Source organism: Haliotis rubra, unplaced genomic scaffold (assembly GCF_003918875.1).
Source record: "Haliotis rubra isolate DU_JTF1 unplaced genomic scaffold, ASM391887v1 Scf169, whole genome shotgun sequence".
Taxonomy (NCBI): domain Eukaryota; kingdom Metazoa; phylum Mollusca; class Gastropoda; order Lepetellida; family Haliotidae; genus Haliotis; species Haliotis rubra.
Genome location: NW_025765658.1, coordinates 1038957 through 1056436, shown reverse-complemented (window position 1 = coordinate 1056436; position 17480 = coordinate 1038957). Strand labels below are relative to the sequence as shown.

General features: G+C 47.7%; 1 long non-coding RNA gene across 2 annotated transcripts in view; it reads right to left on the bottom strand.

Annotated features, from left to right (window-relative positions):
• LOC124272347 overlaps nt 1–17480 on the bottom strand; it is a 29156-nt gene that overhangs the window by 5083 nt on the left and 6593 nt on the right. Inside the window, exon 1 of one of the 2 annotated variants that reach the window (XR_006897307.1) lies at nt 11655–11706. The exons of the other annotated variant lie outside the window; for it this stretch is intronic. This is a non-coding gene — a long non-coding RNA (uncharacterized LOC124272347). Of the gene's footprint in view, nt 1–11654; nt 11707–17480 lie in introns of those variants that run through there. 2 annotated transcript variants of the gene reach the window in all.

Genomic DNA, 17480 nt, shown 5'->3' with positions numbered 1-17480 from the left:
GAACAGTTCGTTGTTAACGTTGGGGTTGCTATCAATGCTCCAGTTGATGTACCGAGTGCCATCAAATGCTACCAAGACGTGTTGGAATGCGCCCGGTCGAAAGTCGACTACGTGTTCGACGTGGGACTGTACATGGCTCCGAGTGATATGCAACTGAGAGTAAAAAAAGTGGTGGGTTACAACAACGAAATAGTCATAGCCACGGCAGACCAAAAGTTGGGCGTCAACCCCAATGTTAACACCCCTCCACGTCCCACCACCCACACATACTGGTGCGATGGGTATAGTGGCGCCACCCCCAGAGCCTAGGGTTCAACCAACACCCCCACAACCCCAACCCCCACAATCCAATCAGCAGCACATTGACCGTAAAACAGCGCTGGTGGTTGGCGGGGTAGCAGTCGGTTTGGGACTCGTTTGGTTAAAAATTCCTTAGCCACTACGTACACCAGCCCACCACGGCAATGATGGCTGCCCACAGGTTTTGACCGTTTTGACGTGGCAGTTTTAGCCAGAGCACTCAGCAACCACGAGACGATGCTACCCAGGATGCCGGGCAGAGCTTCAGCGGCCTTACCAGCCTGTTTAGCCAGGGCCTCTCCGAGGGATTTCAGGTGTTTTTTTATCCAGTCTCTGACGCCACCAGTGGGTGTGCCACCACTTGGGGGTGTGGGGGTACCCCCACTCAGTGACACCACCAGGGTTGATATGATGAAGCCCAATGCAGTCAGAATGCTGGCGATAGTAATCCCTTGCTCTCGGAAGAGGATTCGGATCCTGTCAGCTAGCGTGGTGTCCTCACTTAGGACTCGATCGATGGTTTCCCGTATACGACTGATCTGGGATCGGAGGGCTTCCCGGTTCGAGGAAACGGATTCCAACCGAGTCCGTCTCTCGTCTTCCAAGTTTATTCTCTCCTCGAGACGACGTTTCATATCATCGTCCTCCGTTTCGGTGAGTTTTATTTTCTCGCGAGCGATGTGCTCATCGACTTCATTCAGTTTCCCCATGTTGTTCACGAGTTCTCCGCGTACATGTTTCAAGGCTTCGTCTAGGCCTCTGTTCCCTCAGGGTAAATTCGAGGCCCAGCAAGGGGTTGACATGGTACGTGGCCAATATTTTTTCGAGACTGTCTGATGTTTCTTTAGCACGTTGGGGTACGTCCCCGGTATTACTGGGTTCGGGCCTGGCTGCTTGCAGATCTTGGACGACCTTCGGGGGAAGCTTAGGCCGTGCGCCACTGTAATCTATGAAGCCTAGTTCATAGAGGAATCAGTCGACTCCCACCAGGGCGACTGGTGAGTGTTGACAAAGCAAACGGTCCTTTCCGGTCTTTTTTCATGATATCGACCCCCGGGTGAGCCTTCAATCACAGCGTGCCCTTCTTATCGATGGGCAACTTGGCATAATCTCGCCCCCAACGGCTTGATGTTGTCTCTTTTCAACTGCGTCGTAATAATCGTCGACGGCCGGCTGTACAAGTTCAGCACTTAAGGGGTTGCTCCCAAACGAGGTTTCCTCCTCGTCGAACGCCTGGGCACTATCATCCCACATATCATCCATCGGGATGTACTCATGACCGCTTTCAGCCATTATTTATATTAAACTTTTATATTTTATCTATATAACAATGTATGGTAGGAAACTAGATCCTTTCCGAAGATCAAGAGAGCCTCTAGGCGTCAGAGCCGTGAGCCAGTCGGTGACCATTAACAACAATCCCAGCAAGATAGACCAGAACCAAACGCTGCTGGTTAGATTCCCAAACCTGGGTGAGAATGACCTTATCGTACCAGGCACGGTTCGACTGACGTTCAACCTCACGTTGACCTCCGACAACGACAAACGCGAGCTAGTGCAGAACGTAGGTCGAGCCATCATCAAGAAAACCACCATCAAGATCAGCAGTAACGAGGTGTTGAGCATCGACGACAGCGACGTCTTTCACTGCTACGGGGACCTCTGGAAAAGCGAGGGAGAACGCGTCAATGACGTGTACCAAGGTATCAGCAAATCGACCCGGTTGCGAGTGGGATACGGCTTCACGGCAAACCAGCTAGACAAGATCACGGACGGTGAAAAGGCCATCGCCCAAGCGTACGGGAACAGGTTCTGCGTGCCGCTCGACTTCGAGTTGCTCAGGGAACACGCGCCGTTTTACCAGGCCGCGCTTGGGGATAGGCTTGAATACGAGCTCACGTTTAACGACTACAGCAAAGTAGTGCGTACGCCGAACGGTGATGAAGCCAGTTACACCAAGACAACATCTCTCTGGAGTTCGACATGGTCACTAGCCCGGAGCTGGCCAGGCAGGTTCGAAACCAGTACTCGGTGAAGGTGGCCATCCTGTACGACCGCATACTGAGGCATAGATCGGTTGTGCAGGATAAGAGCGACACTGCGTGGAATATCAACCTGAACTTGCCGGCGCGATCGATGAAAGGTATCCTGGTCGTCCCCGTGGAGGATTACGAGCCGTTCCGAAGGGACAGCGAGAAGTTTTTCAACCCCGAGATTGAAAAGGTGGATGTGACCATCGAGGGCGTTCCCAACCAGCTGTTCAGTCATGGTATGAGGGCATACCAGCAGTGGGATGAGATAAAAAAGCTACTGGCTATCAAACAACACCCATACATAACCAAAGACCTGGACATATCCTCCGTGCAGATCAGTGAATACCTGACCACCAAGTACGCGCTACGGATGACGATAAACTGCATAAACAACGGCAGCGAGGGTATAACAATCCAGATTACCAAGAAGACACTAAACCCACGGGCAAGTTGAAATTATATCTGTACGTTATTATGGACGCGCAACTTAATATAGACAATGGGAGATTCGTGCAAGCCATTTATTGATTTGCCTGGCGGCAGGCCACTGCCTGCTGGCGGTATTGATTTGCCCCGTGACCCACACTGCGCTATAGTGTGCGGGCAGACGGGCTGTGGGAAGACCATTTTCGTGCTGGATATGTTGGAGCGGTACTACCGGGATGTGTTCGATAACATCGTTATCATGTGCCCTATTCTGCACATGAATAGAACGTACACGGAAAGACCTTGGGTGATGACGGACCCAGACGTACACAGAGTCGAACCGGGAACACGTCTGCAGGACTGGTTGAAAGCTTATCACAACAAATTCAAGGGGGAGTCGACGCTGTTCATACTGGACGACTGCAGCGCTAATCGTGAGATAACAAAAAAGAGACATGCTATCGTACCTGGCCTTCTCCGGCCGGCACGCAAAGCACAGCATCTGGGTACTAATGCAGAAGTTCAACTCGGTGTTGAAAGACCTTAGGGAGCAGACGCGATGGGTGGCCTTATTCCACTGCAAGGACAGGGATTCGTTCGAGGAGTGTTTGAGAGAGAACGATGTGATGAGCAAACTAGAACGGGAACGGGTAAAGAAACAGCTCGCTGAAACTAAACATGCTAAGCTCGTGCTCAAGACCGACCAACCCATGGCCTATAGGGTGTTTTAGCTTAGCAAAGATTAGCAATGCTTAGCAAATGCTTAGCAAAGCTTAGCAATTAATTGTTACAGTTCTATAGGGAAAGCGATAGGTGTTTTTGAAGTGCTAGCCGTGTGCAACTTAACCTTTATCTCGTTATATTTCGCCTGCATCGGGTATTATATTATTAAAACTAAAACTTACTTATAACATTATAAGTTGGAGTGTGATGAATTGCTAGAACTGTTGGAGGGGGATAAGCGAGGGGACGATGATAAGCGAGGGGACGATGATAAGTGAGAGAGACTGGTGGCGCTGGCTGTTGGTGGCAAAGCCAAACATTACTTTGGGGACTACACTCCCGATAAAATTCACAAAACGTCAGCCGAAGAAATCGATAAGCTGTACGCTAGATACGAGGCTAGACTCGGGGCAGAGATGACAAAGACTATAGGATCGGCTATGACCAAGATATACACTTGTATAGCGTCGTACTTCCTTCCCATTCCCCAGGAACGCCGACTTTACCTATGGGAAGACCTTGAGAAAGACCCTTTTATTGAACACGCCTTGAGCTCTATCAGCTGCGTGCTGTACCACAAATATGGTATGTTTTTAGCCCCGGTGACGGCGGCAATTATCACAGCAAAGCATTGCCAATTTAAGGAGGGGAAAAATAATAATAATAGTATACAAGATGGATGCTGCCCAAGAAATGACACAGGAGGTGAACCCACCCCAACTGGAGGTGACCCCTTCAGAGGAGACCCCAACGTTTGGGAGACCCCCATGGAGGTGAACCCTACAGTCACCAGGCAGAAGAACCCTAAGAGAGTCGCCGCCGGTAGAAAAAGGTGGTCTAAGAGTACCACGTGGAGCCGGGCTCCACTCCTGTTGATTGCAGGCGCAACTGCTGCCGTGGCTATCTCATGGTTATATAATAAACAACCACCCATGGAGGGTATCCCTTCCCCACAATTAGAGGTCAACCCACATATCATGTTATAAATATATATTTTTATATCATATACATAATGTCTGAGGGGAAAACGTTCGTCAACGATGCATACCACGACACCGTGGTCGCCAGTCTAGCTGTAGGGTACGCTCGGTTGACCAAAATGGTGCTTAAACAACCGACTATCAAGCTAGATTTCAACATGCAGGATATGGGCATGCTCATAATGAACCTGGGTATGGCGATGGCCACCAAGGATATCCTAGTAAAACAAGGGATCCTACCGGAAAATATTTTGAAGTAAATGTAACTATATATAGGATGGCTACGATCGCCATGATGGTTGGCATTTTCCGGGAGTAATTTCCTCTTCTCAAAACTACGGGAGTCACACGCGGCTGAGATACAAGCTGAGCGTAAGCGCCACGACAAAGCTGTGGAGAAATTACAAGCATCGCAATCTGAGTACGCGAAAACAACTCAGGGTGAGAACCATGCCGTTAAAACATTCCATGATGTCGACGACGCGGCGAGAGAATTATACCTGCTAACCGGTAAACAGCTAGAACAACTCCCTCCTAAGCCCACACTCGCTCAGTACTACACACCATCCCCGGGGCAAATGGACTGGGAATTGATCTTTATCACGCTGGGTCTAGCAGCGACTGTTGGTTGCAAAACAATTAGACTAAGTGCTCATATAAGTATACTAAAGATGAGACCCGCCCCGTACCGATGCGAATACATACTTATGGGGAAGACCAAGGCCTGTGGTAGGAGCTGCAGGACTGAGGGGTACTGTTGTTTTCATATAAAGAGTATCAACTACACATGTTCTGTGTGTGGTGTCGGGATGAAAGGTCACTACTGCCTATGCAAAGCTCACAGAGCAAACGTAGTCAGACATCTTATCTACGAGAAGAAAAAAGACTACAGAAAAGAACGTAGGCGCCTCCTCAGGATAGCAGTGTAAGGCTGGAGGAGTTACCTCCCTTTGCCAGTGGCCCAATTAGAGACTGTGCACGCCTAGGTATAACAATGTTCGTGGAAGTTGAGCCCAGGGAAAGTCGTTGCCTGAGAAGCTGGCAGATGGATGTGGGGAAAGTATAGATATCAGTGCCCTCAAACCCATGATTGTTAGCGAACTATATAAGGGGTGCTTATTTACAATCATGGTGAAAGTAGGGTTTGATGTACCGTGGGCTGGGCACACTTGGAATTACTTTGATGGTGGACGAGTAGATGTGCATGGAGAGATAGATATACTTGTTGACGACTCGTTGCAAATAATACAAAACACGCTACTATGCTGCGCATGTTCCGGGTGGGTCGAGGGTATAATTGATAAGGTCTATCTAGATATTTACTAAGGATTTTATAGCGCCTCTATTTTTTTATCAAGGTTGGAAGAGTTACCTCCCTTGGCGGCGGCCCAATTAGAGATTGATATACTTAGGTATGTACACAATGTCTACTACTCGGGAGCTCAAGCAGATCGCGAGACAGCGGGGTGTAATTGGTTATTCTCGAATGACCAAACCAGCATTGTTGAGATTACTTAACCTTCAACCCCCTTCCACGGTAAAACAACTAAAACTCCGAGCAAAAGAGCTAGGGTTGACGGGTTATTCCCGTGTAATAGGTGCCTAGCGCGTGAGTGATGTAAAAGAGACGCCCAGTGACAGCAGAACGTTGTATATGTGTGACAAGTGTCGGTTGGTTACTGAAGTAAAATGGTTTGCGTTGTGTTTGATAATTGGTCTCTTTACGTGGTCAGTACATCTTGTCTACAAGTTCTGTGTGAATGGTTCCTGGCGGGTCCTCCCAATTCAACTCAATTAAAGTCAGAACAAAAGAATATTAGGTTTCCATTCTTGTTTATTGGAAAAAAAACATATTAGTCTAAATAATCCTACGTATATCTACCTACCTAAATCCTACTTAAATACAGTTTAACTTTGGTCTATGTCCACCCCCTAATACCTACCCCCGAAAACAACAAAACAAAACCTACTCATGCCTATGCTATTTCTCCCCCTTCCCAAGATATCACTAAATTAACACGACATCCCTAAAACAACAAACAATACGTGGAAACTTAACCTGGTCTTGATGCAAGACTCGAAGTCGCTAGACACTTACCTGATGCGGGTATCGGACGACCGACGATTCCCTACCTAGGGTAGGCCTATATAGTCGACATCGGGCCACGTGACTGGGGAAATCCAGATTTCGGCCAATGCGCACGCTCCTTACATCTCTGCCCCTCCAGATGGCGGAGCATGCAGGAAGCGTGACATCGTCCTGTCTCCCCGGCCACGAAGTCCGCATGGGCCTAGGCTTCTACATATGTGACTACAAAGGTAGGTACTACGTCAGCCGCCCACCCAACTACCTAACCAACCCCACCCACTATGAAACTTTTGTATTTACTAAACTTTTATACCCCGAGACGCCCACACCCGCCTGGGGAGAGCCGGGTTAGTCGCATTATTATTACACGACCCCGTAGCAAAGCCCCACACTGTAAAACAATTGAAACAAGAGGCACGCGTTTTGGGTTTAGTAGGTTATTCCCGTATGAGGAAACCACAGCTTGTAGAACTATTACAGCAGAATAGAGCTATTGACCTAAAGTTCATGCGAACTGAGCGCGCTGTAGGTAACTCTTTGAGAGGCTGGCGCATGCATGTTGATAGGAACATAGACATTGCCGATATCAAGCCTCTAATCGCTGATAAAGTCAATGAGGAACTAAACGATTTGGGAAGTATAAAGTTTCAAATCACAGTGAAAATGTCACTCGATAAACAGCAGGGCGTGGGGGGGGGGACCCCCACTGGGGTCACTGAGTACGTTCAGCCTTACTTCCGAGGTAAACAAGAAGTCATGACTCATACCGAGACTATAGAAGAGTCAATCGATATCAGTTTTCAGCAGATACGAGAATACCTAGAACGCTACACACACATGGGGTCCCGGTGGGTCATGGATAAAAATCGATAATGTCTATATAGACATAGCTAACTACGTGCCATTCAGAGGCGGGTCGTACCTAGACTTGCCCCCCTACTACAAAGCAAAACAGGCCATAGTCAACATCAAGAATAGAGGAGACGACTCCATGAGGTTAGCTATCAGGTCAGCCTTGTTTCCAGCTGACACAAATTCGAACAGACCTTCTAGTTATCCCCAAGACGATGGGCTCAACTGGGATGATATATCCGAACCCACCCCCATATCTCAGATCACTAAAATAGAAAAACAGAATGATATAGCCATAAACGTCTTTGGGCACGAAGGTAACAACGATCGTGCACAGGGTCAGCCCAATGTTGGGGAAACCCCAACTGTTGGGGGAAGGGGGTCGCCGCGTTATCAATATATTCATGATCCAGCGAGGAGATAAGTATCACTACACATGGATAAAACACCTCAGCAGGCTGTTGCACGACCAGTCGAAACACGACGGGAAAAAACACTTTTGTGTACGATGCCTGCACGGTTTCAGCTGACCTGACCTGCTGGAATCACACCGGGGGGATTGCCAAGGTGTGGGGCAGACGGCCATACGAGTTGACATGCCTAAGGAAGGCGACAATATCCTAACATTCCCCAACCACAAGAATCAGATGTCCGTGCCTTATGTCATCTACGCCGACTTCGAAGCCTTGGTCAAACAAGTTGAGGCTGGGGGTACCCCCAACACACAAAAAACACAGGTGCACGAGGCCTGTGGGTTTGGATACGTGGTCGTCCGATGTGATGGGGAAACGAAAGCTCCCGTGGTGTACAGGGGTCCCGACGCGGCTGAAAAGTTTCTAAAGTGTTTGCAGAAGGAAGAGAAAAGTATTAGGAATGCACTATACACAGTTGCTCCCATGCGTATGACTCAAGCCGAACGGCTAGCTCACGCCTGCAGAACTCACTGTCACGTGTGTGATAGCCCACTGAACGGTGATTCGGTGAGAGATCACTGCCACGTCACCGGTAAGTATAGAGGCGCCGCTCACAGCATGTGTAACCTCAAGCTTAGAATCACCCCCAAGACAATAAACATCCCCGTGGTCTTCCACAACTTTAGAGGGTACGACTCTCACTTGACCATGCAGGCCATCGCGAAAGTCGACGGCAACCTGACGTGCATCCCCAACAACATGGAGAGATACATCTCCTTCAGCTTGAATGGCCTGATACCTTCCCCATCACCAACCGATACACCGACGCCGAGACTCGACCCCTGCTCATGAGGAAGGGTGTGTACCCATACGAGTACATGGATGGCTGGGCCAAGTTTGCTGAGACCCGACTACCCCCCATCAGAGAATTTTACAGCAACCTGACAGACTCGACAATCACCCAAGACGATTACTCACACGCTATTAACGTATGGAATAAACTTGGCTGTAAGAATCTGGGTGACTACCACGACCTGTACTTGAGGACAGATGTACTGCTGCTAGCTGACGTGTTTGAGACGTTTAGGCGGACGTGTTTTAAGCAGTACCAACTCGACCCCGCATGGTACTACACCAGCCCAGGTCTGTCGTGGGATGCATTGCTGAAAAAGACCGGAGTTAAGTTGGAATTGCTCACCGATTACGACATGCACCTATTCATTGAGAAAGGCTTGCGAGGTGGGATTTCCATGGCAACCAAACGATACGCGAAAGCAAATAATCAATACAAGAGCTACGACCCGAGCAAGCCAACCAATCATATTCTCTACCTCGACGCCAACAACCTGTATGGCTGGGCCATGAGCTAGTATCTACCCACAGGGGGGTTTGAATGGGCATCGCACGAGATCGATGTTATGAGCATCGCGCCAGATTCGAACAAAGGCTATATCCTCGAGGTGGACTTGGAATACCCCAAGGCATTACACACATCACACAACAGCTACCCCCTGGCCCCCGAACGTATGAGGGTTAACCGCGACTGGATGTCTGAGTACCAACATAACTTGTTAGGTGGGCGGGTGGCAGACGTTGAAAAACTAGTGGTTCACTATCGCAACCTACAGCTGTACCTGTCGTTGGGTATGAGGCTGACCAAAATACACAGTGTGCTCGTGCTCAACCAGAGCCCCTGGATGGAGCCTTACATCAGAATGAACACAGACCTGCGAAAGCTGGCCACCAGTGACTTTGAGAAAAACCTCTACAAGCTCATGAACAACTCGGTGTTCGGTAAGACTATGGAGAACCTGAGGAAACGTGTGACCGTGAAGCTGGTTCGGTCGAATGAGGAAGACAAGCTCAGGAGACTGATAGCCAGCCCGGCATTCAACCGGAGCAAGATATTCACCGACGACCTGGTTGCCCTACACATGAAGAAAAGCCACATCAAATTCAACCGGCCTGTTTATGTGGGGATGAGCATCCTCGATTTATCCAAACACCTGATGTACGACTTTTACTACAACGAACTGAAAAAACAGTACGGCGACAGGTGTGAAGTGCTGTACACTGACACGGATTCCCTGCTGAGGACGTGTACGAGGACATGAAAAAAACGCCTTGATTTGTATGACACCAGCAACTACCCCAAGGACCATGCCATACACAGTACGGTAAATAAAAAGGTCCTACGTAAGATGAAGGACGAGTGTGCTGGCACGCCCATAGCCGAGTACATAGGCTTGAGACCCAAGATGTACTCCATCCTGAAGGCCGACAATGGTGAGATCCGGAAGGCGAAGGGTGTTAAGAAGTACGTGGTGAAACAACACATCAAACACGCCAGATTCAAGGAAGCCCTGTTCAAGACCCGTACCTTTAGACATAAAATGAACACGCTTAGAAGTGATGGGCATAGGATATACGGACTGACTATAAACAAGACGTCCCTGTCGCCGATGGACACTAAGCGTTGGATAGCTATTGATGGTATCAACACGTACGCGTACGGGCATGAGAAAATTGAACCAAGAACATAGGTGTATATATCGGGATGTCACGGAACCAGAGAAAGTTTGAGGCTATTTACTACAGCGCGCGTGGGTACTGGAAAGGAGCGCCGTACATAAGCTGGCTTAAATGGCGCGAGTACCCCCAAACGAGGCCAAAGCGTGGCTTGAAAAACAAGCCTTGTGGCAGATCTATTTACCGGCACCACGCTACGTGCCTAGAAGGAAGTTCGGTATTAACATACCCAATAGTGTTCACCAGGCCGACCTCCTATTCCTACCCCACGATAGAGGTACAAGTATGCCTTAACCGTCGTGGACGTGGCCAGTTGCTACAAGGAAGCCGAACCCTTAACCGCAAAAGACTCGGCCCAGGTAGCCCGCAGATTCGAACGCATATACAAGTGCAGTCCGCTGACGTGGCCCACAGAGCTGCAAGTTGACCCCGGGCGGGAGTTCATGGGTGTCGTGTCACACCTGCTAGACAAACACAATACCAAGGTCAGGCGTGGCACGGCCGGAGCCCATCGCAGCAAGCCATAGTTGAGAGATTCAATCGGACTTTGGCAGAGCGCTTATTCGGGCATCAGTATGCAAGAGAGATGACCAACCCGGGGAAACGATCGACTGAATGGGTAGCGCGGCTACCTCAGGCGGTGTCGGCCATCAACCAAGAAATCACCCGTCTCACCGGCAAGAAACCAGCCGACGCTATCAAACTAAAATCAATAGTGGCAGAGTAGGCTGCGCCATTGCGTGGGAAGGAGAAACAGATACCAGATAGGGCCCTCGTGAGGTACCTATACCAGCCGGGGGAACACGAGGGTGATAGTCGTAAGCGAGCCACCGATCCGATCCGGTCAAAACTTACAATATAGATAAAGTGGACATCAAAGCCGACGAGCCGAACTTGTACTACTTGAGAGATGGCCCAGGGAGAGGGTTCGTTAGAGAGGAATTATTGATCATACCATATGGTACAATGTTACCTCCTGTCAACGCGACATAGCGGCACAATAGTGCCACGTGGAGCCGGGAAGTTAACTTGGGGTTCAAAAGTAGTAGATATACTGGGGCGAGATCTAAGGGCCTGACAAAAGCTTTATTTGTGAAATAAAGCTTTGCAGAGGCTTTTGTTGGACTTGATCTCGGACTGTCATTATATCTACTACTTACTTCATTATCTGTGAATTTAACTTGCTTAATATGACTACCAATATCCTAATGTTTTTGTAAAAGGAACCGCTAGATATGCGGTAATGAGTATAGCTTTTCGGAGTACAAATACAGATACAGACAAATACTATGTAGGGCACGATACTTACCAGATGGCCAGTTTGCTTAAAAATCCACTCCGGCCTGGAACAGAATCGTCGCAGCTTGCTGAGAAGTCAAGAGCATCTCCTTGTCGCAATTAATTTGCTGTAATGGCAGTTTAAATCACGTGGTTTTACATTGCAAGAGATTGTTTAGAGCTCGACTTGCACGAGATTCTGGTGCAGGAACGTATTTCGCACACTTATAGTCCGTTTGGATTCAAATGAGAACGACAAATGATTTGTAACAGGAGGATGCTGTTTCCGGTCCTCAGGTCCGCAGGATTCATGGGTTTAAAGTCATAATGACAAACAAACACGAGCTTTTTGCAAATCAAATAAATTTATTTCCAACTCAATTCATATATATAATAAAATCAACAATAAACTAAGTTAAATACACAACAAAAATAATAATGCCTCCAAGGATCCTGTGAAAAGTGATAACCCTATTAAATATACCTATACTATTGCCCCTTATCCCAACTTAATTCCCCAAAATAATGTTCCCTGCAAAATAAAACAAAAATTAACTACCTAACATTATCTAACCAAAACTGTATTTCTTCTTTAAACTAAAACTTATGAAACTTAAAACTGTTTGCCTAATCTACAGAAACAATAGTGAATTTCTCACCTTTCTTGTCTCTGTAAAACCCCAGAGTGCAGAGGAAAAAATAGTCTGCCCTTTTATACCCCTAACCTATAACTCTTACCCAATAAAAACCATGCTCTGAAAATTACCAAATAAATGCCTACAAAAGAAAAGTTCAGTGGACTGATCCCTCTGCTCATGAGATGCACTTGCCTAGTGGGTCCTTACCCCTCAAGAGCTAAATGGACCAGCCCACTGAAGGCTAAGCCTGGTGTGCTATTTTTAGCCCAGCCTATGCCTAACCTGTCCCTACCCTAAAACAAGCCTAATTTCTACTAAAAAAAATAACCTTACCATTACAGATTAAATAAGTCGAAATTGGGATAAGTGCACAAAACATAAGACACATGGTCCTGAAACCTCTGTACCCAACAGGATCTGAAATCGGACGTTTTATTATCGATCAGGGAAAAAGTTGTTTAGTAAGAAACCATCATGTAATATTGTGCTATTTTCTCACCTGGCTGTGCTGCGTTGCACCTGAACGTGTGCGTGTGTGTTATCTGACCAACTCTCGGTTCCATACCGGGAGCAAGGCTCGGCTTCGCCTCACCTTATTCCCGGTATCGCACCTCGAGAAGAACTTTTCCCTTGGCAGATCGGGGTTGACAGCCCGATGCCTCTACCTCAATGGTTTTATTGGAAACATCTTCCATAAATGATTACAAAACCATTCAGTATTTTATTTTATTATATCTGCACATTGCAGTTAATAATATTACAACTAGAATAAGAATGTTTTTGACCTTGTGGTATATGTGAAATAACAACCTTAAGCTTGTGATTCGCTTTGATAACCACCTCTCGGTTCCCTCAAGGTGGTTATCACAGCGAACCACTCGCTTGGCGGTTATTATTTCACCCAAAGACCATATAATAGTTCCAACTTCTCCATAAAAATTCAACCCGGCGAGAAATCCTCTTCCGAAAACATCCATAGTTAGTACTGTCAGCAAACCCTCTCACAATAGTGAACTCCGGTTGTGAAAAGGGATATACTGATGAAGTGACCAGATCGGCCAAGTCAGACACCAACGGGTTCAAGGACGGATTATCCGTGTCAGTATACGCCTGCAGTTCTGTGGCCATATTCTCTGATCAAACCGCTAGGCCCGTGGTAGTCTGTCATACAGACCCTGAAGCAAATATATCAAAAGAAAGCCAGGGCTACTTTTCATTATATTTTTTTTTTTACTATGAATTTTTTCATATGTTCATTTCAGAGACTAGTTGTTAGTCTAGGCCCGTGGCTGTCGGGTTGCTGGGCTGACAAGCCGTTGTCAATAGCCGCCTATCCGGTATCATGGCTCAATCCGGGACGGGAATCCCGTGCACCCGGCACGGTATCAAGCCCGTGAAAGTCCTGCTGCCTAGTCCCACCATGGAAAAGATAGCAGGCCCGTGGCTCTCGGTTGCTGGGTTGACAGGCCCATTGTTAATAGCCGCCGACCCGGTGGCATGGCTCAAGCCGGAACAGGAATCCCGTGCACTTGGCACAGTTTCCAGTCCGTGACAGTCCCGCAGCCGCCCCACCGGAGGGGACCGGCCTCCTACGTACGCCAGGGCATTCTAGCCGGCCTTCCCAGTCATTGCACCCCTGGTTTCCGTAGGAAGGGACTTTGGCTCCCGGCTCTTGCCATCGATCACCAAGCCCCTACGGCTGTCTGCCATCTTGCCGGGTAATACAGGATCTTCCAAATGTTTTGACAGGCAATCAAATTTTTCGTCATTCCTCATCTCCATATCCCGTACAGATTTATCCATGGCCGCCTGGATATCGGATTTAAATCCCGCCAAAAGTTCTGAGAACGCAGCTATATCCAACTGGCCCATGGGCAGAGGTTTTTTATTTAGATCTAGAACGAGACTACGGTTTAGATTTTATGGATAAAGGCGGAGATCCCTGAACTTTCTCCGACTTAGAGCATTCTGTAGACTCACAACTAGTCTCTGAAATGAACATATTTTACTGAAAAAAATTCATAGTAAAAAAAGATAAAATATAATGAAAAGGAGCCCTGAGACTTTCTTCATTTTCAGAAATTGTCATACAGACCCTGACGCTGAGGAAATCTAGACTTGCCACATTTGCTAGACTTGCGTGGCCTTTCTTGGATATATTTGCTTCAGGGTCTGTATGAAAGTAAGCATTCTGATGTCGATGAATGTTTACGCTTCCTAACTAAGGAACGGGATTTGTCCATCAACAACCAATCTTCTTCCGACATTTCCTGACACAAAATCGATCCGATATTGAGCAAGGTAAGCCTTTATAACAGGAAGCACACAGAGTGGGGATCAACATCCGCCATGAATTTCTGACATTGTAAACATTTGCTCTGCGCCATACTTGTCAATCAAAAAGGGCGGAAAAACTTCAGATCCTAAATACGTTGGAAATATATATAATATAAATGCAAAACAGCAATGCAATTGAATACTAAATGGAATGCGATTTGTAACTGACCTATATGAAGAATTGAAGGCTTGATTTGAAATGAAAATTTCATTCGATTCTCTGCACGTCATGCGTGTGGATTATACAGAAAAATTATGAAGGGTTTTAGGAGAACAATACAGAGACGTCAGGATCAAGGGAGATAACTCAGGGGTAGATTAGGTATACCACTAGGAATAGCTATGACTTACTGTTAAATTTTTGATTTTCTGTATGTATTCTGTGAATCCACAGGAATAAGGCTACCATAATCCAGAGGGAATGTTTACGTTATAATTAGGTCTGTTTTGAAACTTAAAATCATATTTAAAGTATGAAAGACACTGTATGAAAGAGTCTCAAAATACGCTTATAGTTACATATATAACACTTTTACCTTAACCTGACTCATACTTATTGCTGAGCTCTTCTCAGAATGGTACTGGAAACTCCTGTGCCCGTGTTCCAAAGAACACAACACCCGAACGCAGCAGCCCCAGCATTGGTCCGTCCACCCATAAAGCACGTGCCCAGCCTGGACTCTGTTTTTTTCGAAGACGGTTGGGGAAATTAACCAAACCTGAAGAGGTTTTCAATTCTTTGAAGAGAGTCGTCCTTTGGGTACATATATGCATTTTCTGCGCTGAAAATGTCCTGTGACAGTTGTATCAATGTTTTAATAAAAATATTGTACAATAAATAAAATCTTTTCTATCTATTATACGGCCCCAACCTCGTCGAGTTGCCTCCCGTTACGCATGCGCAGCCAACCAGGTAATCCCCTAGGCCCGTATCATCATTCCTTCTGCTGAATAAATGTGAACAGAATTAGCGGGAGACGCCACCCCAAGGACGACTCTCTTCAAAGAATTGAAAACCTCTTCAGGTTTGGTTAATTCTTTTCCATAGAGATCGTCCTTGCATATATGCATAAACACAGACTCCCAAAGACCGGAGGCCAGGGAGGAGAATTCTGTCGGCACACACAAATAGCTTAATAAGAATAATGTAACAGACGCCACAATCACTCACCTGTCACATGTCCTGTTTTGAGCTTCCGCGAGAGGCATGATGGGAGGGTAACCGACAGGGAGGAAAGGTACTCAGAGTCGACCTCGCAGGTTAAGCATAATGAGAACGCACAAAGTGCGAATGTAAACAACCCCACCCACCTCATGGTCTATCAGAGAGCACCGTAGGGGGGAAAAAACACTCACTACCGCCCATAATCTCCGGAGAGAATCGAAAGGAGGTAATACACCCAGCACGAACATATCAATAAAACACAATTGAACGCAGCGTCAACTAAACCAGATAACCAAGACTCAGTCAGGGTGGCAGGACACTGTCCACTGGAGAGAACAGAACGGCCAAAGCGCGCACGATCACGTGAATGTATCGAGCTGATATTGCCTGATAAAAGTGCTAGGCCGGCTCCAAATAGCGGCAGAGCATATCTCTTCAATGGGTAGTGCCGATGCAAAAGCATTTGACGTGGCTACTGATAGGCAGCACAAATGACCGATACAAGCCAGCGAGACAGGGTCTGTTTGCTCGCCGGCACCCCAGCCTTCCCGCCACCGTAACAGCAGAACAGATGGGTACCCGTACGGATCTCTTGTGTTCGTTTGATATAGACCTTGAGAGTCTTTCGGACATCCAACGGGTGAGTGCTCATAGGAGAGGTCCCCGATGTGGAAGGCTGGGTAAGAGTAGGAAGTTCGATAGGAGCCGTCACATGGAAAGCGTGATCGACCTTCGGGCGGTAAAGTATCTGGGAGGCGAATACTGACACGATCTGAATGGAACAGAGTCAGCTGCCGGGTCTGACGACATAGCATGTAAGTCGCCAACCCTACGCCCAGATGTTACCGCCACCAGAAATACAGCCTTCCATGTTAACAACTGAATGGAAATAGCCGATAGACGTGAGAACGTAGGACTGGACAGCCAATCTAGCACAATTGACAAATCCCAAGGTGGGCTGGTTCCGCGCCAGCTAAAAATCGCTGTACGAGAGGGTGCTGCCCCAGAAGAGCACCATCGTCAGGGGTGTGAAAAGTGGAAATAGTGGTGGAGTAGCCACGAATGGTCGAAGCTGCGAGGCCTTCTTCCAAACGAGCTTGCAAAACTCCAATACACGGACTAAATCCGCAGAAAAGGGATCTGCAATCCCCCTATCTGAACACCAGCGCGCATAGCGGGACCACCTATCCTTATACTGAACGTTTGTCGAATCCCGCCTCGAAGCCAGAATTGTGTCTGCAACTGCTGCAGGAATTCCGCGTGCTTCGAGGCTAGACCTGACAGAGGCCAAGCCACCCACTGAATCCTTGGATTGGGGTATGGCGCGCCGTTCTGAGTGAGAATGTCCGGTCGCAAAGGTAATAGAACAGGAGGCTGAGCCAGAAACCTGAGAATTACCGGAAACCAGCTCTGTGACGGCCATAGCGGTGCCAGTAGCAGAAGCAGCCGAGCTGGCTGGGTGGACACCTGGGAGAGGACCTGGGGAATGAGTGGTAACGGCGGGAACGACCAGAGCACTTTGCCTATCCAATCCAGCAGGAAGGCATCGGAAGCCAACGCACTCTGGTACGGTATTCGAGAGCAGAACACGGGTATCGGATTCGTCCCGCCGGACGCAAACAGATCCACCTGGAACGATCCGTACAACTGGGCAATAACTCTGAATATCTGCCAGTCGAGCATCCACTCGTGCGAGGCCAGGATCCGACGAGAGAGA